We start from the raw sequence: 27552 nt of genomic DNA on the forward strand, positions 1-27552 counted from the left end.
CATGCATACACACATACACACAGTAGGTTGTGATGAATATTCCTGGAATTTTTTGTTTAGTATTTTTGTTCAGGTGTTGTCTCAAGTAAGCTGTTTTCTTACTCTGGACAGCTCTGTATCCTTCACCCTCTGTGTCTGAGAACCTCATAAATCAAACATTTCCCTGCTTTTACATCTAATGAAACTCCAGCACAGACATCCCTGTAGAACTCTCCACTGTTGAGTGCAATTTCTTACAATCACGCCTCATGAAAAATCACATAATGTGCTGACCTCAAATTAAGTGTGCTCCCTGAAAATAATCAGAAGACATCTGAAAACTCTGGGGACTTTGCTTCCATTGATATTGTGCATGCAGCCTGCATCTAAACAACAGACCGTCCACAGGCACAGACACAAATCATTGGAGATGGGCACACAGTTACTTCCAGGACCCTTGATTATCACAAGAGAATATGCAGGCACCCTGGTGACTTCAGCCTAGGGATACCTCACGGGGGCAGGGACAAATAGGAAGCGCTTCCACTTGGCAAGGGAAGCGGGCAGCCACAAATTAGCACAGGGATCCAGATCAGAACAATGGGCTTCCAGTCAGGCATTGCTTACAAATAATTACTGCCACTGCTTCCCCAAGGGCCGGCTCCACATCCGTCACACCACCAGTGCTCCTGATGGGCTAAGTGCTTCAGCATGGGCATGGTAGGAGAGGCCGCTGGTGGCAGTCTGCTCCACTCAACAATACCAGCCTAAGGTAAGGACATGGTCTTGTGGTGGAGGAACGGTCTTTTACCACAGTCCTCTGGTTGTGGGGTGGGAATTGAGTCCAGATGAGCAGTGAGAGCAGGCTGAATGGGTTTCAGTGCAGGGGCAAGCTGAAGAGCATCTGGCTGCGAGAGCATCAGGAGTCGTGGGTTTCAGCTTTTTTTTCAGTCAGCTGCCTGCACCAGAGACATGCGGTGGCCCTTTTTGCGTTAAGTGCGGAAGCCAGGTGTTCCGGTTGGTGGATTCCTCCACGTGGCAGGACCTGTGTGATTGCAGGCTGCATTAGGGACCAGGAGGGAGGGCATTTGGGCTGGCAACCAAGAGACTGGTGAGGCCATAAAAGGGGTGTCTCAGAGCGACAATGCATTTTCTGTTCCCAGCATGCCTCTGGGTCTGAAATGTGCCGCCTCAGCAAGATGTCCCAAGCCCATTACAAATCTGTGCAGAACAGGAATGACAGTGTCATCTGTGGGGTATTCGTTCCACCCCACCACCAAGCAAATCACACTTATTGTTCTCAGACAAATGGATTTTCTCTTCAGTAACAGTGAATGTCAAGTGGAACCTCACTGCAGACTGCCAGTGGACATGCTGTTTCATGAGAAAGACTGTAGACAGACTGTATGCTTTCATCCTTCCTTGTACTGAATCAATCCAGGTACCACAGAAATAGCAGCACCACACTTTTCAAGAGTACACAGCACACAACAGCAGACAAACACCAACTCATTTTAAGGTGAGAGGCAATATCAAAAAAGTCAATTTCAAGTGTTGGTGAAGGGCTCCTGTTCCTTGCATGCAGAGACCTGCTCAAATTCGCTGACACACAACGACTACAAGTGAGTACTCTTAAAACTACTATCCACAAAAATATAATTATGTTATATAAACCGTTTCCTGGCTCTGCCTGGCACTTACATGCAATATGAATATGAATATGCCAGGTACTGCATCTTATGGTTTCGCAAATGAATCCCCTCTGTATCCCAAATGTTCATAATACATTTGGAATGGTATTGGTATTGAAGGGACTTGTGCTGTTATACAAATCCTGGTGAGTCTAAGTTTACACACTCAGTCTGGTCATGTGAGAATCCAGAGAAACCAAAGACAATTGAAGCGGTGGACACTAACAACAACCACACCCAACCCATAACAATCATTCACGTCACTTGGATTCCTAAAACATTCACAGATCAGCCAAGCCAGGGAAAATGTGCATAATGTTTGGACCAAATAAAATTGTGGTTACTGTTTTCATCTAAGTGTAGCTATATGTTTTAGGATAGGTGTGTAATCTTGCCCTGGGGGGTCTACCAGACACACAGAAATACCCACAATGCACAGAGAAAATGGGAAGGCTCAGATGAGGCAGAAGTATGTGTGAAACGTGAGAAATTATTCATGGGTTTAAGAACAACATTAAGGCACTGGTGTATATGCTGGTGTCTGCTGACTGACTGAAGAAGACCTGGGGTCTTCTAAGGTCTTCTGATCTGACCCAAGATCTCTTTTAACAGGGACTGGGTATTTAAAACTATGTGAAGTAAAAAAGCATAAGAGATAGAAAAGGTAGAAAAGGTTCCTAATCACACCAATAGGTTACAATTTTTGGATTTAGTGCCTCAAGTTAGGCACTTTTAATGGTCAACAGAGGAATTGACTGGCAGTACATCTCTCATTAGCGTTCCCACCTGTGGCAACATTCAGATAGGAATATTCATTCACAGATGGAAGCAATATTCTTTTATTCTCAGACTCATCTTTACTTTAAAAAATATTACACATATTTTTAATGAATGGAGTTACAAGAGGTATTTTGGCTTCTCCTAGAAATAAACATCAATAACAATGCAAGGGATAATCAAGAGAAACAGAATACTGTAATTCTGGCTCAGTTCCATCATCCACACCTCAAACCTCAATGTAATAACAATTTTCACAGCCATTATATGAATCAATCAAAGTTTATTTGATACAGTGTTCCTGGCAAAGGAAGTTTCACAGAGTGCTTCACCTAGTAAATTTCATAGAAACAGTGTAAGTTATACATGGTGTGAAAGGGAAGACCTTTAGGAGCAGCAAAAAAGTCAATCTGAGTGACAGAACCAAAGAGATGCGATCAAACTATGCTGGATCTAAGATGCCTAAAGACATGATCTAACAAAACACCTTTCAGCAGTGAAGTAAGGCATCTCATAAGCAATGTGCTTGTCAGAAAATTCCTCGAACATTCCTCAAAAGTAACTATGCTGCAAGTGATGCACCTGATTCATCATATCTTCATTGAAAAATATTATAACTGAAAATGAGTGTTGGTAGGTATGGTGCATATACTAAGATGGAGGATTGCTTGGAGGAAATGTATTTGCTCCACACAGAGACGTCTCAGTTCAATGACTTTAAGTTAACTGCATTGGTATATCTGCTCTGGACCCTGCTTTTTTCCACAGGGAAAAAAGAAGAAAAACATTTGTATATGCTTTTAACTAGAGCTCATTTAAAAATATCTCTGAATCTAGCTAGAAGGTGCAACGCCACACGGCAGGTGCATGATAAGGTAGCAGCGTCCTGTAAACATCATCACAGACGCTCATTGTGAAAAGCATGATAAAGCAGGCATAAAGGTGCCTGCCATGTGATTCAGTCACTGCTGATGAAAAGAAGACAGATTCAGCCTCACTGGGTAAAGAGTTGATGAAGGCTGAAAACAATGAATTGCTGGAACAGCAGTTATAACTAAATCACAGTGCGATTAACCCATAATTTATGTGTACCGTGTACATGTTGCGATCTGTACCATAGCACATCCCTGTTGTAAGAGTACTACAAATGAAAATTAGATAAAATGTGTAACTGAATTTCTAAGGAACACTTTTTCACCTTGCCACAATGCATGTATTTGAAATTTTTAGGTTATGGCCAGTGTCATGCGTGCAGTCTTATACAGTTAAAAAATATGTCAATTGATGTATTGCTAAAATAAGATCTGTTAAAAACACATTGTGCTCTTTATAGCACATTTCAACATTTCTTATTCTTTTGGTGAGAGACTGCACAGCAGTGGCATTTGGTGAAATAGCTCCTTCACATTTGAACATTTTAACATGTTTGAACAGGGCCGCTGCTGGCCCAGGGGATGATTAAATGGATTGTAAATGAGAGATAGTAAATGAGATGGATGGTAAATTGATTGCTAGGCGTCCTTGAACTCAGATTACACCCCGCAGGTAGTAAATGTTCCCAGCGGTTGACTGGTGAACTGAAATCTCTGAAACTGCCCTACAGTGTGATCAAGAATTACAAGAATGTCCTACAGCACAGCATTATTGTCAAATGCCATTATCCAGGGCAACTTACATGATTTACTCTTTTTTTGTCCATTTATGCAACTTCCATTTAATTGCCATTGCTAAAGCAACATCAGCAGACACAAAGGTCTAGCAAGGGTTCCAGTGTATTACCACAGCCAATCAGGCTCCTGTTTCAAAGCACAATGGCCTGTGATCCCCTGTGAAAGGCCACAGGCAATTACATTTTTATTTTAAAGCCAGAACATTAGCCTGAAAGCACTTCCAAGAGCCCACAGCAAATCAGACTCCACAGAATGGACTTGGGACGAATAGGTTCCGAAAACACGTTTGTGAGGATTCTTTTGGGAATGTAATCCTGAAGCACACTCTTGAGTCGGGTCTGGGTGGGGCGCAAGAGAGTGTTGTGGCTGCTGGTGTCTAAATTCCACTGGAGGGTGCCTCCACCCAGTGTGGCTGAATTGGTAAGGATGGAATCAATGACAAAACCATCTGAGAGCTATCTGCTCATTGGCTGACTCCTCTCCATCACATACCCTGATGCCTCCGCCATCTTGTTTTTCACGATATAATTACATGGATTTCAGATAAGTGTAGCATCTAAAATACATTAAGCCTATCTCTTTTTTGGGGTTTGCTGGTTGGCTGTGCAGCCTTGGTGGGGGGTTCAGGGTGGATTGGTTTTCACAGAACTCAAACTGCCTTCTGGCCTAAATGGAAACAGCCTGGCCTTGAAGGGAAGGAAAGCTCATCTGTTTTTGGTAACTGCTTCTAATCCCAGGACAAGGGGGCAAGCATCGTTCCTAGAAGTGCAGAACACCATTTGTCAGTCACTGCTGGGGGGGTCTTTTCTTTTAAGACATGCATCCCCCCAGTGGCACAGCAAAAGTACTGCTAACTCAATGAACTGCTGCCATGGTCATCCTCAAATGATGTTTACATGTACAACTAATGTCACATATGAGCTGAGGACACCGTTTCCACAGAGCTAATACTGTCCCAGAAACCTGACTGCGCTCCCAGGAAGGTTTGCCTAGCCAGCAGGCCTTAGTGGGGGTGTGGAGGTGGGGGTTTAATTTTTACAGAGGAGCTACAGAGAGGAATATCCCAGCCTGCCCAAACTCCCCAGGGATACCTTGCTAGCCTAGCATTCAGCCCTCAGCTTATATTTAATGCATCAAAAACCACCAGTGAGGGTTTAAATAAAGTTTGTTTAAAACAAAAGAAGGGAGGCATGGCTGTTTGACAGATGGATACAGTTGGGGGAACAGCTCTGCAATGGGTGAGAGGCGCATTGATCTTCCATTGCCTTTAAACACAGGAGCAGGCTGTTTGTGGCTTCAGACACTGCCATGAAAAGCCAGAGCAGCAGCATGTCAGCTGAAAAAAACTGTGTGATTAAAGAAAAATCAATCTGTAGGAATGAGACATTTTTTTCTGTATTTGCTTAAAAACTCAGTTTGTACCAGCTCAGAGGTGGTAAACAATACTGTATGGACACACGAGGAAAAAAGACAAGAACATAGAGTATGCAATACACTGTCTTTACACTCATACCCCTCCCTCGCTTCACTCCACAGGGAGAGAGCGAAAGAAAACAGACTATGCCTTGAGGAAGATTGAGAGAACATATGCAGACATGCCTCCTCCCTCACCATTGCCGCCTCACTCCCAGCACACCCCTAGCCTACCCATACAGTTTAGTCAGAAGTGGCCGAATCGGCAGCTGCCTCTGCAGCCCTCCCTCATCTCACCTTTCCACCCACAATCCCATTCTGTGAGGCTGAGCTCTGACATCACTGGAGCAGAATGCACACTCTGAAGAGCTTTCCACAGACAGCGCTGCTGTCGTTTTCAGTTCAGGTTAAGTGCCTGGTTCATGGCTCCCTGTGGCCCAACTGAGATTCACACCAGCAGCTCTCTGATTGCAAGCCCGACTCCTTAACCTGCAACACCACGCTGCTGCCACTAGGAGACTAAGGGGAGATGGGAGATGAGATTTCTGAATCTGACTACCACACTACACTGTCTGGATGGACTGATTGCTTTGCACTGACAGCAACAGAGGGAGGAATACAGCAAAGATAAAAAAAAACAGCGCAGTGTCCTCAGCTGGGCACTGCAATATGATTTGGCTTTGGGACAGGCACACAGGAGCCAGTGAGGAAGGGAGCAACAGTAGGGGCATGGCACATAAAAAGGTTGTCGGTCTGGCAGGACACAGTGAGAGGACCTCCACTCCTCACCGGAGCTATCCCATGAGCCACTGTCCTTTAAAGTCTGACGCAGCTCTTATTCTGCACAGACAGACAGCACGTCACGCCTCTGTCCGAGTGAAATGTCAGCATGCTCCAAAGCAGTCACAGGCCCCCCAAGCCAGTGTATCTGCTGCAGTAGCTCCTGCTCAGACAGCAGAGGGCACTGTGTCGGTGTGCCACTGCTGGCCAGACAGATCGCTGTGATGGTGGAACCATGATGTGACTCTGCATCTCCACGCAGCTTCAGACAGCACAGGAACAAGCCCCTTAGAAGCCCCAGCTCCAGACTTTTTTGTGTCAGTTAGTAAGCAGTTCAAATAAATTTCTGCACTGTAAGCATCTTTTACCATGAGTTTTTTTTTCCCCCAAAAATGCATATTCACACATACTCCCCCACATTAACAGTGAAATTGGACTGGAGAAGCAAGGTAGCAGCACAGCACACCTGACAGCCCACGAGAGCTTTCATCTCCATGGAAACTGTGGTGGATAGTGTGTGTGGAGGGGGTGGGAAGGGGGTGGTGGTGGGCGCTGAACACAGCTTCACTGTCACCAAAACAGAGCTGAGTCAGTGCCTGAGATCACACACCGAGCGTGACTCCCTGATGCTGCTCCACTCAGCGTTCAGCAACTGTCTCGCAGCTTTACAGACAAGGCTACCACTTCACTAAAAGGAAAATGCTAAAGTGTTAGCTGGGTATATATAAGTATATAGGAACATGACTGCAAAAAAGCAGTATTTATAGACCACCCTTCTATCATAGCCTCTATGACAGACCAGTGTGTTATTGCTAGAGGCTTTTGCTGTTGTCTTCCCCTCTGTATGTTACCCGCTTCCCTTTATCTGTAAACCACTCCCCACTTCATTGTAAGCCACTCTCCACCCATATATATAAGTCATTCCCTCTTCTGTCCCTCTGTGATTTACTCCCCAATATAGGTGTAAACCACTCCCCTTCTGCATGTTACCCTTTTCAGTTTTCTTTATCTATAAGCCACGCCCCTCTTTATCTGTAAGCCACTCCCAATCAATGTCACCAATTCCCCTTTCCTATGTATAAGCTCCCGATCCTGTTTACATAAACATCACTCCTCACACCCAGTCACCCTATGTGTTATATCACCCTCTGCCCTCTGTTTCTGTCCCTGCAGCTCACTCAGCCCAGCAGCTCCCTATGCTGTCAGCCCACATCAAGAGCAAGACCACCGAGTCTCCAAGCCCTCTGTCCTCTGACAGGCTGAAATATGTTCACTAAAAAACTGCAGTCACGCACACACACACACACACACACACACACGGCTTTTTACACATATGACTTTTTCTGCACCCAATTGGTAATGACATCAGCATCATGTAACATTCCTCAGGGCTATCAGTCATGAATTATCACCAAGTTCATACAATGCACCAGGTCTCTTCAATTGTCAAACTCCCACACCTCCTAGCGGCAAAATGTAACACATTTACTAGCATGTAAAAGGATTCAGTGGGCTTTTGAGCTAAGCCAGCAGAAGCTGACTGAAGCCATCAGATCATGGTTACATTTGAGTGTTAACCAGCGATTGCATCACAGGTTCATGCATTTCAAGCCTCCTCGCTCTCTCTCGTGCTCTGACTCACACAGAATGATATCATCTGCGGTCCTCTGATATTTACCTTGCGCCATGCCAGCCCCCTCTTTTCCCCAGCCTCATTCCAGACTTTACAGGTGGCTTGTCCATGGGCGACATACTCCAGGCTGAGTCAAGCAAGCAGGCCGCTTTGTTTAAGGTACAGGTGGATGAATTACAGACAGCCGGAGTGTGTCTGTGAGGTGCTGTCAAAGTGCCATGTTTGAATTCCTCAGCCCCGCAGGCAGCTCAAGGCCAGCAGGTACCAAGAGCCCCTGTTCCTTTCCATCACTTTTTTGCCAAAGCCATTACCTTAAGCAGAGCACTGTGATTTCATAGCACATTGCCAACAAGCAGCCAGGGGGCTGTCCAGGTGAAGGACTTGGATTCCGTCTGGATTGTCAGTGCAAGTGCCAGCCCGTACCATTCTCAGGATGTCCCCATAACCTTGCCTCAATGGTGTCAGGCCACCACAATGTGTCAGTAATGTTTTATCAACATTAAGCATGAGCCATCTCTAACTGCAGTTTCACTCCTTTAGCGTAGCGTGTGTGGAGCTCAAGTTAGCCTGTGTGATGGAAATGAACTAATCTGTGCAGCAGAACAGCGCTACAGCTAATGGGCACAGACACTGGCTCCCTGTGGGGTAAGATGCTATGTGAGTGGCACTGGAGTGAGAGGAAGGGAGGGGGGTTAAATTGCCCCACTTGGCCTCAAAACCTTGGTTGAGTTATTAAAACTGCACGGGCTCATCTGTCCCCAACCGAGGCACAGAGCTACCCCCGGCACCAGGCCAAGGGGCAACCGAAGGTACTGCGAGGCGGAGGCGGTGACCATTGCATTTAAAAGGCAGCATCCAGGGAGCTTCTGCAAGGGAGCATGGCTGTGGAAACGGTCAATCGCTGGAGGCCCTGCTGTTGTCACAGGGGGTAGGTGACATGGTCACAGGAACAGAATCAAGCTCTCATCCAATCAACAGCTCTACTGCTGAGGTCAGAATGAGTCCTGAAGAGAGTACATGGGTGCTGAAGCACACCATCCTTTCTCCACACTCAACCCATCAACTGCCTCTATCTGACCAAAGCTGTGGGGGGAACCAGCATGGCATTGCTTTTTGCTGCCATGTTAAATTTTGCTGCCATGCTTAAAATACCTTTACTTAATCTGACACAGTAATAATCTGAGGAAAATATCTGATGGTTTGTATCTTGGATGACTAACCCTGGCCAAAGCAGGCACAGCTTTTTAGCAGCATGTAATGACAGGTAGCAGGAATTTACACCGTGGTAGTAAAAACGCTGGAGAGGCCTTGGAGGGAAATTTAAAATAAAAAAAGTTCTCACAATATTAAGGTGGCATTATAGCAATGTTCCAATCTTTTTAAAATGTTTTGGCCATGCTGTTACAATATTGTGGGCCAAACGGGTTCCCTCTGTGCTGTGTTTGTGCAGAGATTCTGAAAGGCCAGACCATTCATATTTTCTCTGAATGAGAAATCACACAGGGCAAAGAGGTGGAGACAGAAAGAGAACACTTTCACTCTGAATCTGCAACATCAATATCACCTGCTCAGGCATTTAATGTGCATTTAGGGGATGCTAGAGATATAGGGTTTCTCTGTCTGAGTCACTTATGTTTTTCACAAGAATAAAAAAATCATGTCAGCTAAAGTTCATATGGAGGGGGAACAGCCTCACAGTCCTGAAAGAGACAGAGCATGTTTTTACCTGGTGATCCACTTCCATCCATTCTACTCCACGCTAACCCTGTAGTCTCACACACACACACACACACACACACACTCATTCTACCAGTACCTGTGCAGCTGTGCATGCCAGCACAGGGTCTCATTAATAATTAATGGTGTCTAGACACCGTCTCACCCAGCTCATGTCAGAGGCCAAGAGGACTCAGCCCTGTGCCATCTGCGTTCCCATTCCAACACATCTCTAACATTCCAATCCCCATTCTATCACAGCTCTAACATTCCAATCCCCATTCTATCACAGCTCCAACATCCCAATCCCCATCCTATCACAGCTCCAACATCCCAATTCCCATTCTATCACAGCTCTGACATTCCAATCCCCATTTAAATCCGCATCAACACGGAAGCAGATCAGCAAGTAAACACAAACATGAAAAAATCTGACAAATAGCAACCCACACCTCACCCCTCGGTCCCAAATGCAGTGTCTGGTAAATAAAGCAAACAAGTGCAGGCAGTAGGACAGAATTAGCTGACATCAGCAGAAGTGCTCCGAATCGATCCTCAGTTTCAAGATCACAGTTTCAGTACCCCGAAGAGAAAGAGAGAGAAAGAACAAGAGAGATAGGGAGAGCGAAAGAGAGAGAGAGAGAGAGAGAGACGGCAGCAGAATAGCAATTAGCCGGCATTTGCAGCAGCAGCAGTGTGGCCAAATATGCATTTTACCGGCAATTTGTGACTGTACTGAAGGGAAAACCACACACACCATACATAACCATACACACAAATGCACACAAAGACACTTATTCACACAAACACACAGGCACTTACACACATACAAACAGACAGACACGCACACACTCATTCACACAAACATACAGAATACATACACACACACACACACAAAGAAAAATGCACACACACGCATGCTCACACACATACACACAGACATGCATGCACGCATGCGCGCGCACACACACACACACACACAAATTAACACGCATAAACATGCAGGGTGACGTAGCGTTCTGCAGAGCAGAAACGCAGACACAAAGGGAGGCAATGCTAATAACCAGGGCAGCCCTACCTGCTGCAGGAGAAGGGAGCTTCAGCTCAGCACAGAGGAAAAAAGAAGGCTCAGAGACCTGCAGAGACAGAGAGAGAGAGAGAGAGAGAGAGAGAGAGAGAGAGAGAGAGAGCTTAAGGGAACAGAGAGGCAGCCCCACTATCTCTTCACACACTCCTCCACATACAGTGGCTGGCTGTCCATGCCCCACACCCACCATTCAGGGACAGGCAGGGACAGGGCACGATACCACCTAGCATGTGCTGTCTGCTGTCTATCGGCTGCAGGAGAGGGAAGGAGGGAGCATGTCTGTGCCTACACGGGTGCGTGTCAGGGTTTCCACTAGGAATTTTTCTTGCCGGTCCGGTATCCGGAAAGAATTTATTTTACCGGACAAAGTTGAAACTTAACAGTCACATTTCAATAACAGTCTATGTTACAAATGCAAATATAATGTACACCTATGTTGACAAAAGAATGACAATCTCAAATCTCAAATCAGCTTGACTATTTAATGAACAGTAATGATTAAGCAAAACAAACAGTAACGATTGAGCAAAACCTCAACATTAGCCGCTACAATGTAGGCTACTATGAAACATCTGTAACCTATAACATCTGTAGCCTGTTTAAAAAAAAAGGCTAAGCCTACATGGCATCAAATATAGCCTATAGGCTACCAGGTAACATATTATTTTCTCCTTTTTTCATTGCGGCAAAGTCCTCTGCTGCCGGCTTGAAACGTGTCCAATGTGTCTTTGCAGCTTGCAATACACATAAGCCGCGTAATTCTCTCCTCCTCCAGAGGACTTTGCAGTGCCGTCTTAATTTGATTCGGCAGAGAGAAGCCCCTCTCTGCTGGCACGCTTGACACGGGCAGAACACAGGCAATTTTAGCCAGTGTAGCCCAGTCAGGGTACAGCTTGCTGAACTCATAAATAAGCACGTTTCGCTGTCAAAACACAAATATCCCGTTTAGGGATAGCCTTCGTTATAGATACGTTTTGTATGAGCATTATTACCAGACATTTTGACCGGCAAGTTTTTAACCAGGCAAAAACCGGTAATTACTGGTTAACAGAAACCCTGGTGTTGTGAAGGGCGAGAGCAGTCACCCCACCTGGCCTCGAACCCAGATCTACAGGGTGCCAAACCTGCAGCTTACCCGCAACACCAAAGAGCCAGGCTCATTGTTATGGCAGTCAGAGTGCATACTCAACTGTAGTGACTGCACTCTGTCACACTGCCCTCCCTTTCAGGAAACGCGCCCATGCGCTTCACGTACCAAGGCGTCCCTCACACATCCCCCACTGCACTTCTCCCATCCCAGGGTGCCCCACTCACCAGTGCCTTACCCATCTCTGGCATCCCTCACACAGGGGTCAACCTAACCTGGGGGTCCCTCATACAGCTCCCACACTGGGCACGCCTCCGATGGCCTCGCGGCGAGCCATCCCACTCCTCACACCATATGTAGCCAAGGGCAAGAGCAGTCACCCCACCTGGCCTTGAACCCAGGTCTACAGGGTGCCAAACCTGTAGCCTGACCGCAACGCCAAAGAGCCAGTCTCATTGGTACGGCAGTCAGAGTGCATACTCAACCATAGTGACAGCACTCTGTCACATTAGTGTCACCTCGTGGTCAAAGCTGCAGTTTGGTACCCTGTAGACCCGGGTGGGGTGACTGCTGTCGCCCTTCGCTACACCTGGTGCGTGTGTGCATGCATGTGCGTGTATGTGTGTGTATGTGTGTGTGTGTGCGTGGGGTAGGGGTACTGAGGTGGTGATGTACTGAGGTGAGTTGGGTCTTCTAGGATGATGTTGAGAGACACAGACAGAGAGGAAGAGGGGGATGAGGAAGAGGAGTCCTGGTCAACAAGGTGAGGGAAATTTCTAGAAGCTGTAATCATCACTGCTGGAACTTACGGTCAAAATGTTGTAGTAAACGTACACATCTAGGATTCTCACATATATTCACATATATGCTCTCTCTCTTCAACAAATGCTACACACTCTCACTATCATCTCACACTATACTTCCTCACTACTCTCTGAATCAGTAATGATACCATTCACATTACTTATACTGACTTCGCATTATGTATTCCCACTAGAAAGCCCCTGTAGGCTTAAGCCAGGCTCTCTGATACCTGAAGATATTTCTCTCATAACAACCTGTATGAGGTACAGCCTATCAGAAACCAGCTACAATGTAACCTGTAAGTTATTTCATCTTTGAGAGATGTTTATAGCATTGGGTTATGCCCTGACATCCAAAAATGCTGCTGGAGCCTTGCTTCGCCATGCCGTCTGCAAGGATTCCTCCCCCACGGGACATGAGAGGGAGGGAAGGTGCAAGCTGGGGGGGAATTAAAGTCAAATCCTGCTCTGCCCTGGGCTTAATGTTGGAACAGGAGGCAGGCAGCGTGCTGGATAATTGCAGGGCTCCACTGATAATGTGCAGGCTGGGCTGACAGGGGCACAAAGGCAGGGCAGCTGAGCTAGCTGCCCTTCCTTTCTCTCCCCTCCTCAAACCTCTGTCTGTGTCTTAGGCAGGGTGCCACTACAGGAATGCTGTACTCTGAACTGTCACAGGGCTGGCAGCACATCTATGCTGGCCTCTCGTGGTGTGTGTGTGTGTGTGTGTGTGTGTGTGTGTGTGTCTGTGCACGAGTGTGTGTGTTGGGGCAGAGGGCTCAATAATGCCCTCCAATTAGCACAGTGACCACAGTGATCCGACCCTGCAGGTCTGTCCCGACAGTAGTACCTTAGTTTCGCCTCATCACAGGACCAGAACAAAGCACCAATCCTTCCCTGCTGACTGCCGCCCTCAGGCTGCAGGCAGTCTCACTACTGGAGCTGGAAGTTATGGGGTGCAAACAAAGGACAATGGTCCTGACCTAATCCCCCTCTCCCCCACCATGAGAACTGCTAGCCCCCGCTTCCTACAACAGCTAGCCCCCACCCTCTTCCTCCAAATCCAGCTTTTCCCAGTCCCAGCTCCCCCTGCTCTGCTCTGCAGAACAGTTGTGTGAGATGGGTTTGGACTAAGTCCAGGTTCACACTAAATGATTTTCAAAGTCGTCAGACTGCTGTACTGTTCACACTACACAACTTGCTGCGTTATAATCGGGAATCTTGAAGTCGTCGTGGTTTGCACACTACATGACTGATCATCGGCAGGGGGGTAACACATTACAAGATCTTTCACCAGGAGGAATCTCCGACGAGTCTGTCTGGTCTCCAAACTACATTTCATCACAAAAACACACATGAGAAGTGACACAGGGAATGACACAATACCATGCGTGAGACAGGGATTTTTTTCTTCCAAAAATGGCTACTGTAGACAAAGATAATATGCTCTGAAAGCAATATGGCCAAAATATCATATCACAATATTTGTATTTTGACAGGGTACTGCTATTATTGATATTGTTTATGTGATTAAATTTTAATTTAAGAGTCACAGTCTTAAGTTGTGAATTCATATTCACAGTACTGCAGAAATGTATTATTTTTTGGAAACATTAAAAAGGCATTGGTGCTCCTGTCAAAGTTCAACCAAATTCTCCTCCATTTCTTGGGTCCAAGCAGACGGCGGAACTTTTGTTGAAGCCATGCTTGTTAATGTTGTACAACCCTCCCCTAGGTTTCCCCTCACCACATGTCTTGCACTGTCATTAGCTGTAGCTCGCCACGGCACTCACTGCCAGTCACAACCGGGTCACAACACTTTTCACACTACAGGATTTGGACTCCCCGACAGGTCAAGATAATTAGCCTGCTAGATATTGTTCGGACATCTGCGAGGCATCGGCGAGTCTCTCGGATGGCGTCTTTGAAGAATTCACACATAGCGATCGAGAGCCAATTTGCAAGCCCCGAGCAAAGGCTGATTTGCCTCTGATCTGGAGCTTTTCTCGCCGATCTCCAAAAACTGTCGTTGAGTGGAAAATCAGGACTAAAATCGTATAGTGTGAACCTGGCCTAAAGAGACTTAGCGCTGCTGAAACAGATGGTGCCCAGTCTCAGTCCACTGTGACTGAGACCGCTCAGGCACTGTCCGTTTCCCCTAAAAATACCCTGGTCCCGCAGAGTCCTGCCAGCCCAGTGTGGTGGCGGTGAGAGACTGACTCACACCGTCCGCTGACTGGGCGCCAGCCTCACATTGGAGAGAACCGTGACATGGTGGGGTGCACTTCTGGCCTCAGCGGAGACCAGCGTATCCCTGCTATGCATTTACAGGTATGGTGATAACTTGGCTCCCATGTGGATCTGCGTGTGTGCAGCGCGTGGGGGTGTGTCGCTTGTGTGTTTGTGCGTGTGCATGAGGGTGTGGGTGTTTATGTGTGTGCGGGTGCATGACTCAGACGCTGGATGTTGTTTAGTTCTGCTAAAGGGACTCAAAATGAGTCACCTAGCTTGGCCACGATTGCATACACACACCAGCCTCAGAGTTCCCTGGGGAAGGGAACTCATACATAAACAGCAAGCAGATGAAACCGTGAAAGCTGTGGGGAAACAGACGGCTTGGACTGTAGAAAGGCCACAGATTGGGCCACCTGAACCTGCAGATCCTGAGGCTCAGCAGGGGGGAATAACTCCCAATACATAAATAAACTCACGAATTGATAACTCCCACCAGGAGCTGAGAGTAAAGGCACTGAAGGTGGAACCTTCCTCCCATGTAGAGAGGAGCAGGGGGAATCTCATTAAGGAGAACTCCTTGTGTCAAAAGCTCCTGTTGATGGGTCTCCAGGGTACAAATAAATACTGCCCCAGACACAGACCCAAGATCAGTTTCCAATGTTTTGATGGAAAAAGGGATTAATTCAATATCAGGGCTAGGGGCTGCTGATCTCAGATCAGCGATTGTGGGCACGGGAGATGGAGAGGTTGGGCAGAACCCAATGGGAAGGAGCACAGTGGTGGCTAGGAGCTTGGGGGGTAAATCCTCTAATCTCCCCCTGCGTTTGGCAGCCATCCAGTCCCCCTGCTCTAATCCCCTAACTCCGCTGGCAAACCGGGTGGGGAGAATGGCAACACCTGAGACTCTGAGGCTGTGTTCCACCCTACCGAGGGAAGGGGGAGGGCGGGGAAGGCCCGTTGGTGCTGTGCATCGCACCCCACTGCTTGCAGAAGTCCTGCTGTTCTCCGACCCCTTACTCTAATTACACTGCAGGGAACAGAAAGTGCTGGACATGGTGAGTGCACTCTGGGTCAGTGTCCACAACAAGGTGGTGTCACCAAAGCCTGGCACGTCCAGCTAAATGCTTCATGGGGCAGAAACATCCTGGCTGATATTAATGCAATGTCAGTACTCCGGCCCCCTAGCTGTTGTTTTGGTGTTCTCCCTGTCTGTCCATGTGGTCCATGTCCTTTTGTTTACTGTTTTCCTTGTGTTCCAGCCCTGCCCCGCTCTCCGCCCTGTCCCCGCCCACCTGATTACCTGATCGCCTCCACCTGTCTGCCATCTCCTTGTCAGCCCTTTATATTCCCTGCTTGTCTCTGTCTTGGTGCCAGTTCGTCTTGGTTTTGTCTGTTTTGTACCTGCATGTCTATTTGCTTTTGGTACCAAATCCTGCCTGACTTCTGACCTTGTCTCTGCCTGCCACCCTGCCTTGATTGCCTGATCTGCCTGCTTACCCAGTTTTTCTGGGTAAACAGTTACTCTGTTTTTGATTCCTGCTCTGTGTTCGGACTGCCTGCCTGGTTTTGACTCTGCCTGTTCTGCCATTACGCTCTTGTCCTATGATTCAAATAAACCGCTTGGAACCTGAGCACGTGTGGTCTGTGTCTGAGGCCGTGCCTGAGCCCTGACATGCAAGTACTCTGTGCCTGGCCCTTCATAAGAAGTACTGCAGTTCCTGATGTACTGACCCCTGAGTTCAAGGGTAAACCCTATCCCATTGCCCCAGTAACCCTCCCATCCCCCACTCGGCTCTGGGTATTTCAGGTCACTGGCAGTCTGCACCTGATTAACGGCCTCCCAACGTTAATCTCTTAACTGCAGTCGAAGACGTTGTGACTCTCACCTTCTGTCAAATCATACAGATAGTAACGTACCTCTCTGTTCAAGCAGCTTTCACACATAACAAAATGGAGGGGAAAATGTAGGTATTCATTCACAATCTTGATGAAGTTTGAGCAGGTGAGTTTCAAATTTGCTCATTTTGAATATAATTTAAAATCAAACTGGGACCGTAAAATCCCTCTTCACAGAGAGGAAAAGTCTGCATCCTGCTAAAGACAGGCCCCTCGGTGTTCTGTATCATTGCCTAATGAGCATGTGTGCAATCGCTAGCCAATTAAATGCAGCAGCAGGCAGAATGGCACTGGGTACCTTGGGCTCATCATGCCTCGCGTTGCAATAGGGCCTGATTGCGTTATTGAGCCGTGGCTGCCCCCCCTGCTGTGAATATTTCATGAACTATGCACACCTTGCCTCTGGCCAACCCCTCTTGTCCACCTCTCCGCAGCTCCCAGAGCCTCACACACCCCCACCAACCCCCTGCCCCCCCCGCACGTTATTTGGAGAGGATAAATATTGAGACCAGATGCTCTTTTGTCCCTTGTCTGTTTGCGCTCTGATAATCCCATAATCCCTTGCTCCTAGTTGACACTTTTACTCCAGGAAGCCACCACTCCACCCCAAACAACGTCTATGCTCAAGCAGCACCCTAGTGTGGGTAATTTACTCCCTGGGGGGGAGAACTCTCTCCCACACCACACCCCTAAATCTCCACCTCATTTTTTCATCATCTGTAAAGAACTAATTCGCCAATCACAGCCTGTGAAATATTATCTGTGGGGATCACTTCCCCTCCACTGAGTCAAGACTTTTGTCGGTCAGCATGTGGCCAGGTTTTCTCCGTGACCCTTCATCTGAGAAGGTGGTGAAGGCGGTTGACTGGGGTGGTGGGGCAATGGGGAGGTGGCGTGATTTTAGCCTGTGCAGAGCTACGGGTAAAGCAGAGCTTAACACAAGCCACGCACAAGCTCTATAAGCCTGGCATGCTGCCTCATCGTGATCCTTGCTGGGATTTGCCACCAAAACCCTCACAGTACTTACACACCCCATTCTGATGACTGGAACCAAAATCCAAGAGGGCGTTATCCTTTTACACTTTCTACCACATGCTGAGAACTTCCAGCTCCTTCACAGGCTTTGATAAGACCAGAAAATCAAAAATGAATTAAATGAAATTATCCAAATCTCCCCTCCTTATCAGAGCAGAAAATTGAAATCAAGATAAGAAAGGCTGGCATCAGAGCGCTGCAGATTCAGACTTTTTTTCCCGGCTCCTGCTGCTTAGACTCAGGCTGCATCTGCCACAGCTTTATTAGAACATCACTGGGCATGCCGATCATGACGCACAAAAGAGTTATTAATTTAACTGTCTAACGATCACAATAACTCATCATGGCGAGTGCCAGGCTCCCCTGATACCACTCCCCACTCACATCAGTTCAAAACTGCAGGTCGATAGCAGCAGAGTTCAGGGGAAGGTAAGGGGCGCGCATTTAGATTCATTCGATATCTTTATTTCCTACAGTTTCTGAGATCTAATCCTGAAAAATCAGACACCCCTCCCCAAACCCTCACCCCCCAACCACCACCACCTCCAAACACTAGCTAAAATTCTGATCTGCATTTACTCACATTCTCAGGAAAAAAAAAGAAAAAACATCAATGAATTATCTGCAGGTGAATTAATTTATGCAGGGGGTTCTTAAGATCTCTCTTAAGCTATTCATGAATACTGATGAAGAAAAATAACACTTTGTGTTTTTTAATCTTTTTATATAATTAATAAGCTTTTGAATATGGATCCAATTAACTGATTATTGACTTCATGATTGCATACTCAAAATAATCACATTTGCTCTCATGCCTACATGACATAGAACTAGAATTTGGCTCTCATTTAATCATTGTCCACCTAATTCACAACATTGCTAGTGAATAACACCATGAGCCCTAGCTTTTAAATTCAACAACACTGGAGTCTGACCATCCTCAGAACAGCAGAGCCCCTGGACGGTCACAGCGCCTACAGGGCTACTCAGCCACGATCCTAGATGGCTGCAGTGTCTCCAGGCTCAAACTCCTCCAGGCACTTCAGTACCTGACTCCTCTAATCATTGTCTTAATTGAAAGAGTTTAGCTTCCCACCCATTTGAGAGTCTTTCTATGAATGTTGGAACCAGGGCTTCGAACCCAAATTTTTTTCAAAATGTTCCGTTCGGAGTGGAAACAGTATAATGTCTTATATATTAATGTTTGCATTATTGCATTCCTCCCCAAACATAACATTCCTGAACCAAACATAACATTCGAACCAAATAAAAATCGGTTAATAACATTATTTTTGCATAAATGTATGCAGTGTACTCTTATGATAATTTAAGTGACCTACTGGGGCATACTCATGAATTGTTCTGCTATACTTACAGATGGATGCTTCCATAAAATGTCCCATGTCGATACTACTATTACTGTTATTGTTTTTAATATATGTATGACTAATGTACATATTCAGACGTTGATTCAAGAACGATATTTAATTTTCAATTAGCTTAGCCTCGTTACAGCTAGCTTAGGCTAACCTATTTGCTAGTCAAACTGTTTACGGTTGCTAAGTAACCAGTTCTGAGTTGACTGCTTCATTCACTTCAATCGGTTAGTATCGTAATATTTAATGCTGATTAAAGCACGCTTTAAGATTTCTACTCTCTATTTTGAATAGAAGCTGTTAACTATTATAACTGCATTTAACATGTTAGCAACTTCTGTTATTTGTATCTTTTCAATTTACAATAAACTGGACCATCGCTACATCCTGACTCTGTTTTTGGGAATGGAGTTTGGTTGCTGCGAAGTTTAAGATAGGAAACACCTAAATGACAGCAGTAGCTACACTGATGATGGAAAAGGTTGGAAGCCTAGTTTTGCTGCTAGTCAGATTTTTACCTGGGAGGTTATCGTATAGGCTACTCTACTTAGGTGAATGCATAGTTTGGGAAAAATAACAGCACAATTACTTTCTATTTATCCCGATGTCGTTAGATAGGGCTATTTATTGTTTGCGTGATCCGTAGCCTCTACTTTTCATAATAGTGTCTTATGGTCACATTCCCTATCTGGTTAATCATAGGCCAATAAAAAAGCCTACAATATAGATATGGCCTATATCATAGAATATTACACAGGCAATGCTAACAGGTGATAGTCTACCAGGATGGGACAATTCTGAACTCTAGTCAAAGACTGTTGATGCTTTAAATTTATTAGGCTTTTACATATGAAAATGTTTTACAGCCAAATCATGTAAAATCCTAACATTAGAACTTTTTAGCCTGCAAACAAAATGCAGATACCTAATTGATTAAGTTCAAGGCAAGGCTATGTGACATACAAAAACAACTTTACATTTGGTACATTGAGGTAAAGTAGGCACTACTACTGTGTAGGCTAGCTGACTAGCTTGCTAATGTAGCTAAGGCTAAGCTATATTCGTTATGGTTCGTTAACTAGCTTAGTAACGGTAGCTGATGGAGCTGATTAAGTTTAGCTGCCTAACAGTACTCATCTGTAGTCTATCTTATAATTAACCGTGGTCTGACACTTGGAAAACTGTTATAATTCAGCTCAATTTACCTTTGTTCATCAGTGATGGCTTCCTGAAGTGCACTACTGACATGGATTGAAAAACAGTGAGACATGCTGCTGAGGAGGCGTGCATTTCTTGCTTGGAGAGACCGAGAGTGTGCACAGAATGAAGTGCACTCTAAAATACAAAAGTGTTTACCTGATACATTTGACAAATGTGTTATAGGCCTATATTACAAGGAACAAAAATAACATTATTAACCAGTAACAGAGATTTCAAAATAACGTTTTTGTTTCCTCATAAAATAATGTCTGTTTTCGGTTTTCGTTTTCGTTCCTCAAAGCGGTTCGAAGCCCTGGTTGGAACACTAGCAGGACTACTTCCCTCCAAGAGTTCAGTAACCTTGGCTGACAGTGTACAGAGCTCCAAATTTCCTGCCCGTTATTTGTCATCTAATATTGTTGTAACGTGATAAGAAGCATAGGGATGGTGGCCTTTCCTTTTTCTCAGAGTCCCCCAAAGCTGCAAGCATTCCAAGACCTCAACAACAGCAGAGATCACAGTGGCCTTTTGGTGTGCTTTCAGTTTTTTTTTCTCTCTCTCTCTCTCTCTCTCTCTCTCTGTCTCTGTCTTTCTCTTTCTCTTTCTCTTTCTCTCTTTCTTTCTCTCTCACTCACAAACACACATACACACACACACACCACTGACAGAGTGGAATCTGGAGACTTGGGGGGGCAGAGGGGGGGGGGGGTCATGGCGAGATTCGTGGGGTTATGTCACGTGCAGACCATGTGACAATCTGCTGCTGCTGTGAGAGGCTACAACACTATTGTTTGCCTGTTTGTCCGGTATCCCCTCCTGTCACACATTTGTACGACTGTTACCCTCTGAGTGGGCCTCACAGCCATAAGACACCCTCACCATTTGAGGGGTTAAGCCTCTGTCTGGTTGGCACAGGGGTGGGCAAGCACAGACGAAGTGCAGACAGGCAGACAGTTGGATAACAGCATTAGCGGTCAGATGGGATTGAGGTACACAGTAACCTCTGAGCAAGGCCAGCTGTAGACAGGTGGAGACATCCATTCAGGTTAGAGAAGCCCATCGGGGGGGGGGTAGAATGCGAAGGCGGGACAGTGGGAAAGGGAGTGTGTGAGACAGGAAATGAAAGAGAGGGAGGGAGGGAAAAAAGAGAGGGAGGGAGAGGCAGAGGGAGAGAAGGGAGGAGACAGAGGTAGACAGAAAGAGAGAAAGAGAAAGCAGGAATATCAGAGAAAGAGAGGGAGTGAGTGAGACAGGAAAGGAATGAGAAAGAAGGGATGGAAGGAGGCTGAGGGGCAGAGAGTAAAGGAGGGGATCCCTGCAGTCTCATAGACTTCCTGCCCTTGTTAAGCATTGTCTTAACAAATCACCTGCCACAGGGCTCAAAGCTTCCTTAACAGGTAATGGGACTGACATGGATGTTCAACTGTTGGCTAGACATTAAACTCTGAGAAAATACAGCCCTCAACCATCCGGGCCAAGCAGGAACAACAGACAAACACAATGGCAGAGGGGAGGGGCCCAGAGAACAGCTCTAGAGCTATCCAGTAAGCACAGGACACTGATCTGTACGAAAGGACGGGATTGGATAATCGTGAGCAGCAGTGTGATATTACAGATGTAATCTTCCCAACCAACACTGTTGTTGCTAGCTTGCTAGTTAGCCTAGCCTATCTGGGTAAACCACTGACCTTAGATCGTTTGTCTACACTGGCTGAACAAAATGTACTAAATCTCAATACTGCCTATCAACAAGCAGGCAATCTTAACTACCTGTCAAAATAACTAACAAAGTAACTGCCCCATCTTAATTGCCATCAGAGCATGCATCACCTTTGTTACAGTACCATCACAGTGTACCCCACCTTAATTACAGTACCATCACACCATAACATACATTAGTGACTGATACAGTGTTACCAATCTTTCAACAAGGCTCAGTTTGGATAACACGTTGACTTCTTGAAAATTGTCTTTTCAAGCCAGCTCTGATTAGATACAGTACACTGTACATGTTCAATGATGACTGCAGACTAATCTCCTTTCTAAGTCCTATGTTCCCTTTAAGAGGGAATCCTCTTGCAGGCATTGGAGGAGTTTTGTGTGCACTTATCAAACTGACAGCCAGCATGTCCCTCTGAGACACAGACACAGTATCCCAGCTCAGCCAGTTTGCTGCTGTTTCCCACAATATGGAGGAGCTAAGAGCACCGGTTTCTTCACATATGCCACAGGTCTGTTTGCAGTTTCTGCTGCGTTTCTCTCTCTCCTGCTCTCTTTCTCAGCTCAGCCCATCTCTTGGTGGCATTGAAAAGCCCAGTAATAACACTATTCCCATTGTTTTGGCGTGTCTGCTGGGGGGTTAACCCATCCTCTCCACTCTCATCTCTTTCCCAGAAACTCCTGCTTCTAATTTGGGATTCCAAACCACCCTCTGGACATACACATGCACACACATACACACACACACACACACAGACTCACACATACACACAGAAACATACACACACAAATACTCCAAGACTTACAGCAAAGAGGCTTTGCACTCTGTACAGGACTGCACAAATGCTTGGCCACACTGCTCCAGGATGACCCTGACTGGAAACCTGCTCACCTGTGCCTGAGTGAGCCCTGTGGAGCACAGTGGTTCCCTGCGCTGCTGCGGCCCATGGAGAGCACACGGTGGCCAGCTGGCACACAGCAGAAGCAGCTGCAGCAGACACACGCTTCAGGGTAAAAGACAAGCAGCGCACCAGAGTATCCGGCATGTCCCACACCAGCTCTCCAGCACAATGCTTCAAACAGAAGCCACACACCCACACATGGGGGTGGGAGCTTTCAGCTCCTGGCAAAGGAACCTAAAGAAGCTCCGGTCTTCCCCACAGTGCCCCCCCCCCCCCCCCCCCCCCTCTCTATCCTTCATGTTATGAACTGCACAGGAAATTCCTCACATGTGAAATATTCTTCCCAGGGGCCAATTTACAACAGAAGCAAAACAATTTGGGAGAAAAAAGAGTGCAGAGAGGATTGTATGTAAGAGAGAGGGTGAGAGAAAGAGAGGGAGGGTGAGTGGGTTGAGGACAGAGAGCAGGAGTGAGAGGAAGAGGGACAGAGCAGAAAGAGAGAGTGAGGGAGAGGAAAAAAAGGGGCAGAGGGAAAAAGAGTGGGAGCAGCCATCCTTTTGTACTGATGCCAAGAGAAAGAGAAATATTGTATGTGTGTTTGTGCGTGAGTGTGAATATGCATATGTGTCCATGTGTATATGTCTGTGTGCAAATGCTCATGTGTTGTATGCGTATGTATGTGCATAAGTATCTGTGTGGGTGTGTGCTCCTGTGTGTGTATGTGTGTGTGCCTGTGCACAAATGCACAAATGTATGTGTGTGCATGTATGTGTATGTGTGTATATCTCTGTGTGTATGTGCACACTCTTGTTTATAAGTACAAATGCACCCGCATGTGTGTGATGTGGCGGCTCCAGGGTGTGGCACAGCAATTTTGAGTCTTCCCTGCACCCAGCACTGGGCTTCAGTGCTCGATGCACGGGCTGTGGTCTCTCGGGCGTGTCACAAGCTGAGGGCCCTGGAAAGAAGCGCACAGCCTCCTTTCTGCAGAAAGTGCACTGCCCCAGCCCCCAGTAAGCTGCCTGTTTCTCAGGTGCCCTAGCACAGCTGCGCTCCTCAAAACTCTAGGCTCGGTGGAGCTGAGTGCGGCACTGCGGCGCTGGGAACTCTAAAACAGTCATAAAGATGGATAAACAAACTGACCCAGGCCTTGCAACTGCCAGTCTCCTTTAATCACAGCTCAAAGCTTGCAGATGCAAGCTGGGAATCACCACCAAATGATCCTCAGTCAACAAAGGGTGAGAGAGGCTTGTGCTGCTGACAGTCACCTTGGCTCTAGGCCGCATGGTGAGCGCTCTGTTCACGGGGAGGACGTCTCCTTCCTGGAGCTGTCGGATGGCCGTCGTTTGCGCAGATGCTGATTCTGAGGATAGCGTTTCAATGACTGCTCAGTACTGCTCTGCGACGAGTGTTACCATGCATACCTCAGCCACTAAATACTGCAATACAATAACTGCATCACCTGCATGTGCTGTAACCACTTCACACTGCACTACAATAACCGCATTACCTGCGTGCACTGTTACCACTCCACACTGCACTACATTAACTGCATTACCTGCGTGCGCTGTTACCACTCCACACTGCACTACAATAACTGCATCACCTGTGTGTGCTGTTACCACTCCACACTGCACTACAGTAACTGCATTACCTGCTTGTGCTGTAACAGCTCCACACTGCACTACAGTAACTGCATTACCTGCTTGTGCTGTAACAGCTCCACACTGCACTACAATAACTGCATCACCTGTGTGTGCTGTTACCACTCCACACTGCACTACAGTAACTGCATTACCTGCTTGTGCTGTAACAGCTCCACACTGCACTACAGTAACTGCATTACCTGCTTGTGCTGTAACAGCTCCACACTGCACTACAATAACTGCATTACCTGCTTGTGCTGTAACAACTCCACACTGCACTACAATAACTGCATCACCTGATTGTGCTGTTACCACTCCATACTGCAATACAATAACTGCGGCACCTGCTTGTGCTGTAACAACTCCACAATGCACTACAATAACTACATTACCTGCGTGCGCTGTTACCACTCCACACTGCAATACAATAACTGCATCACCTGCGTGTGCTGTTACCACTCCACATTGCACTACAGTAACTGCATTACCTGTGTGCACTGTTAACACTCCACACTGCACTACAATAACTGCATCACCTGCTTGTGCTGTAACCACTCCATACTGCACTACAATAACTGCGTCACCTGCATGTGCTGTAACAGCTCCACACTGTCCTACAATAACTGCGTCACCTGCGTGCGCTGTTACCACTCCACACTGCACTACAGTACCTGCATTACTTGTGTGTGCTGTTACCACTCCACACTGCACTACAATAACTGCATCACCTGCATGTGCTGTTACCACTCCACACTACACTACAATAACTGCATCACATGCATGTGCTCTTACAACTCCACACTGCACTACAATAACTGCATCACATGCGTGTGCTGTTACCACTCCACACTGCACTACAATAACTGCATTACCTGCGTGCGCTGTTACCACTCCACATTGTACTACAGTAACTGCATTACCTGCTTGTGCTGTAACAACTCCACACTACACTACAATAACTGCATTACCTGCGTGCGCTGTTACCACTCCACATTGCACTACAGTAACTGCATTACCTGCTTGTGCTGTAACCACTCCACACTACACTACAATAACTACATTACCTGCGTGCGCTGTTACCACTCCACACTGCAATACAATAACTGCATCACCTGCGTGTGCTGTTACCACTCCACATTGCACTACAGTAACTGCATTACCTGTGTGCACTGTTAACACTCCTCACTGCACTACAATAACTGCATCACCTGCTTGTGCTGTAACCACTCCATACTGCACTACAATAACTGCATCACCTGCATGTGCTGTAACCACTCCACACTGCACTACAATAACTGCATTACCTGCGTGCGCTGTTACCACTCCACACTGCAATACAATAACTGCATTACCTGCGTGTGCTGTAACAATTCCACACTGCACTACAATAACTGCGTCACCTGCGTGTGCTGTAACAACTCCACAATGCACTACAATACCTGCATTACTTGCGTGTGCTGTTACCACTCCATACTGCAATACAATAACTGCATTACCTGCGTGTGCTGTAACCACTCCACACTGCAATACAATAACTGCATTACCTGCGTGTGCTGTAACAATTCCACACTGCACTACAATAACTGCGTCACCTGCTTGTGCCGTAACAACTCCACAATGCACTACAATAACTGCATTACCTGCGTGTGCTGTTACCACTCCACACTGCAATACAATAACTGCGTCACCTGCTTGTGCCGTAACAACTCCACACTGCACTACAATAACTGCATTACCAGCACATACCGCAACCACTCAATACTGCACAACAATGACTATGTTCACTGAGCATACCACAACCAACAAAAACCACACTATCTGTGCACACCATGACCTTAGAATTCTGCACTTTCCACACATACTGTAACTGCTATTACATCACCAACCACCATCAAAGCAGATACTATGGTCAGCCTGCTTGAGGGTGCAGAAGCAGAGCATACTCTGGATGTAAGGACAGCATCTACGCCAGTTCACTAAAAAGAGAAGATTTGGAGGCCCTCAGATTGGACAGATCAGCTGTAATCAAAATAAATCAAAATGAAGGGACCAGAAGGAGACTGAGTTTAAGCTCTGATTGAGTCAGATGACAAGATCACCAGGGAGAGGCAGAGACACCCATGTAGCTGCAGGATATAACATAAACCTCAAACAACACAAGGGCTGTCTTAATGCTGGTCTTCCACTGTCCCAGCATGCATTCTGCCAGAGAACGGAGAGTTAATGAGGCAATGTGAAATTTGATCAGAGCACCATGGGGAGGCAGCGTTTCAGGCTCTATGACTGACACATTGGCTAATTTATTTGTTTCACGGGTTGAAACTAACAACCATTTAAAAGTCATAAATGATCATTATAGATGACCTGACCCACAAGCAAAGGAAGAGAACATATTTCCAGGCATATACAGATATGCAGAACACAGTACACAGTTCAGTACACCTGAACAGCAGCTATGCTATGGCAGGACCTGGATGAAGTTCCTGAAATAGACTCAAGATCCACTTGAGTTTTTTTTCCTTCGTTTGCCTTAGAGAACAGCCATGTGTTATGTTAAAAAAGTTGAAAATGAGGGCCTTGTGCATGCTGTGATCATAAGAGTGCACTCCTGGCTGATTTTGAATGAAAATCTGCAGACTGCTCCCAGCTATGTGATGCAAGGTTGTGACCCAACCATCTATGCTCAATGGCCAGGAAGTGCGACCCTTGACCCCTCCGCACTGCTGGGCTCCCCTCTGCCCCCCCCCCCCCCCCACAATCCCTTCAGGCAGTGAGTGAATGGGGTGGAGAGGAGGAGGAATTGGGTGGGGGACGACTATTACATCACTGCGGCCAGACTGCCCCCCCCCCCCCCCCCTCCACCGTAATGCTGAACGGTAGTGTGGTTAAGAGGTGCAGGCCTCTCTCCAG

At 46.6% G+C, this 27552-nt stretch overlaps 1 protein-coding gene across 1 annotated transcript in view; it reads right to left on the reverse strand.

Moving 5' to 3' along the window:
* map2 (microtubule-associated protein 2) overlaps window positions 1-27552 on the reverse strand; it is a 112045-nt gene that overhangs the window by 60387 nt on the left and 24106 nt on the right. The window contains 1 exon segment of the mRNA XM_036540962.1: window positions 10738-10795. The gene's annotated coding sequence lies outside the window, so the exon portion shown is untranslated.

This window comes from Megalops cyprinoides, chromosome 11 (assembly GCF_013368585.1).
Source record: "Megalops cyprinoides isolate fMegCyp1 chromosome 11, fMegCyp1.pri, whole genome shotgun sequence".
Classification (NCBI taxonomy): Eukaryota; Metazoa; Chordata; class Actinopteri; order Elopiformes; family Megalopidae; genus Megalops; species Megalops cyprinoides.